The following is a 3944-nucleotide window of genomic DNA, read 5'->3' as shown; positions in this document are numbered from 1 at the left end:
CCCAGTCTCAGCCCTACTCCATTCCAGCACTATAGTAGTAGCTGGGGCATTTTTACTCATTCGCTTTCACCCTCTAATAGAAAATAACATACTAATCCAGAGCCTTACACTATGCCTAGGAGCCATCACTACTATATTTATAGCAATCTGCGCTTTAACACAAAATGATATTTAAAAAATCGTGGCCTTCTCCACCTCAAGTAGGATTAATAATAGTTACCATCAGCATCAACCAGCCATATCTAGCATTTCTACACATCTGCACCCATGCCTTCTTCAAGGCTATGCTATTCATTTGCTCCGGATCTATTATCCACAACCTAAATAACGAACAAGACATTCGAAAAATGGGAGGACTATTTAAAACAATACCCCTTATCTCAACTTCCCTAACTATCGGTAACCTAGCACTCACAGGCATGCCATTCCTTCCAGGCTTCTACTCCAAAGATCTTATTATCGAAACCGCAAACATGTCGTATACCAACGCCTGAGCCCTATCTATTACTCTCATCGCCACTTCCCTAACAAGCGCTTACAGCACTCGGACTATTATTCTCACGCTAACAGGGCAACCCCGCTTTTCAACCTCAATTTACATTAATGAAAACGATCCAACTCTATTAAACCCAATAAAACGCCTAACAATTGGCAGTCTACTCGCAGGATTTCTTATTACCAATAACATCTCCCCTACTACACTCCCCCAGTCAACAATACCTTATTACCTAAAACTCCTAGCCTTATGCGTAACCACCCTAGGCTTCCTAATAGCCTTAGATCTAACCCTTATAACCAATAACCTCAAAATAGCCACCCCATCACACATATTCAAATTCTCAACATATTAGGGTATTTTCCCACTATAGTTCATCGAATAATCCCCTACCAAAATCTAATTATAAGTCAAAATCTGGCCTTCCTTTTACTAGACTCAATCTGACTAGAAAAATCAATACCCAAAACAATTTCACACACTCACATTATTACTTCCATCACCACAACCGCCCAAAAAGGTATAATTAAACTTTATTTCCTTTCTTTCCTTATTCCTCTTATTCTAATTCCATTTCTAATAGCATAATCTATTGCCCCAAGTAATTTCAATCACAATATATACACCAACAAACAATGTTCAACCAGTAACTACTACTAACCAACGCCCATAGTCATATAAAGCACCCGCACCAATAGAATCCTCACGAATTAATCCTGGCCCCTCCCCCTCAAAAATTACTCAACTTCCCATATTATTTAAATTAATTACTACCACCTGCTCATCATAATCTAAAATCCATAAAACTAACCCCACCTCCATCGCTAACCCTACCAAAAGACTTCCCAAGACCTCAAGTCCTGAACCCCATGCTTCAGGATACTCTTCAATAGCCATTGCAGTAGTATAACCAAAAACAACCATCATACCTCCCAGATAAATTAAAAATATTATTAAACCTATATAAGTACCCCCATAATTTAAAATAATTACACAACCAACCACACCACTAATAATCAATGCTAAACCTCCATAAATAGGAGAAGGCTTAGAAGAAAACCCTACAAATCCCATAACCAATAATACGCTTAATAAAAATAAAATATATGCCATCGTTTCCACATGGACTCCAACCATGACCAATGATATGAAAAACCATCGTTGTATTTCAACTACAAAAACATTAATGACCCCAGCATGTAAATCTAATCTGATCATAAAAATAATTAACCACTCCCTTATTGATCTACCCACCCCATCCAATATTTCTATATGATGAAATTTCGGTTCTCTCCTAGCAACCTGCTTAATCTTACAAATTATCACTGGCCTATTCCTAGCAACACACTACTCACCAGATATTTCCTCTGCCTTTTCCTCAATCGCACATATCACCCGAGACGTAAACTATGGTTGAACTATCCGCTATCTCCATGCCAACGGCGCCTCTATGTTCTTTATCTGCCTGTTCCTACACGTAGGCCGAGGCTTATATTATGGCTCATTTCTTCTCCTTGAAACCTGAAACATTGGCATTGCACTCTTACTCATAACCATAGCAACAGCCTTTATGGGCTACGTACTCCCATGAGGACAAATATCATTTTGAGGCGCCACAGTAATTACAAATTTATTATCTGCAGTTCCATATATTGGAACTAACCTCGTTCAATGAGTCTGAGGAGGGTATTCCATCGACAACCCAACCCTCACACGATTCTTTACCTTTCACTTTACCCTACCCTTTATTATCGCAACCTTTACAGCCCTGCACCTACTTTTCCTACACGAAACAGGATCAAATAACCCCTGCGGAGTCCCCTCTGACTCCGACAAAATCCCCTTCCACCCCTACTACACAATCAAAGATATTCTAGGCCTAGTTCTCCTCCTTCTTATCCTAATAATACTCGTACTATTCTCACCTGACCTTTTAAGCGACCCAGACAACTATACTCCAGCCAACCCACTAAGCACATCACTACACATCAAACCAGAGTGGTATTTCCTATTCGCATATGCAATCTTACGATCTGTCCCTAACAAGTTAGGAGGGGTATTAGCACTCCTTCTATCTATCCTCGTCCTAACAATCATACCCATACTCCACAAATCCAAACAACAAAGCATAGCATTCCGCCCACTCAGCCAATTCCTACTATGATTCCTAATCACAATTCTACTAACCCTAACCTGAATTGGAAGTCAGCCGGTAAACCAGCCCTTCACTGTAATCGGACAAGTAGCATCCATGATATATTTCATCACAATTCTAATCTTAATACCACTGGCCTCCCTAGCCGAAAACAATCTACTCAAATGAACTTGCCCTTGTAGTACAAACTAATACACCAGTCTTGTAAACCGGAAACGGAGACTTCTCCCTAGGGCAATTCAGAAAGAAAGCACTTAACTCCACCACCAATACCCAAAACTGGCATTCTATTTTAAACTACTTTCTGTATTCTGGGGAGTACAACCCTTGAAGAGCAACTTAAGTACTAATTTAATTTTACGTGCCCCTATGTAATTCGTGCATTACTGCTAGTCAACATGGGTATTATATAGTACTATAAATGTTTTACCGTACATAAAACATATTTTTACATACTTATCAGGAATTTGTTCAAGAACATGCTTCCAAGCAAGGACTTCGTTAGGCAAGACTAACTGTAACACATACCACCCGAAAGCCAAAGACCTAGCATAACCTACCGAAATACCAACTAACCTAAACCTCCATTAACATACATAGTACATTCAATTCTTTACCGGACATAGCACATTTCAGTCAAATACCTCCTCATCAACACGGAAACCCTCCTCACTTAGGTGTCCCTTGTTCACCATCCTCCGTGAAATCAATATCCCGCACAAGAGTGCTACTCTCCTCGCCCCGGGCCCATAACTCGTGGGGGTAGTAGCTATAGTGGTATCAAAAGGACATCTGGTTCTTACCTCAGGGCCATGACATCAAAACCACTCATACATTCCCCTTAAATAAGACATCTCGATGGATCACGGGTCTATCACCCCATTAACCAGTCACGGGAGCGCTCCATGCATTTGGTATCTTTTATCTCTGGTCTGCACGCGACCCCATTGCAGAATGCTGGTCTCACCACAACAAGTCCTGCAGCGCCTGTCTTTGATTCCTAGTCCATGCTATTATTAATCGCACCTACGTTCAATATTCTAGCCCCCCATAAGTGTTACAAGGTGTTATTTAATTCATGCTTGTAGGACATACAAATAACTAACTATACACACGTTTCCCGCTACGTCAAATCAATCCACAGCAAACTTCACTCAAACCCCCCCTCCCCCATCTCCGACCCTTCCCACATAAATTTGCCTTTGCCAAACCCCAAAAACAAAAGCCTGTCACCTGGCCGGAGCTTACATTTTCATCTTTTAGGTATGCACAACTCCAACTGCCATTCCCTCA

This window comes from Rhinopithecus roxellana, chromosome 13 (assembly GCF_007565055.1).
Source record: "Rhinopithecus roxellana isolate Shanxi Qingling chromosome 13, ASM756505v1, whole genome shotgun sequence".
Taxonomy (NCBI): domain Eukaryota; kingdom Metazoa; phylum Chordata; class Mammalia; order Primates; family Cercopithecidae; genus Rhinopithecus; species Rhinopithecus roxellana.
This window is presented reverse-complemented; position numbering follows the sequence as displayed.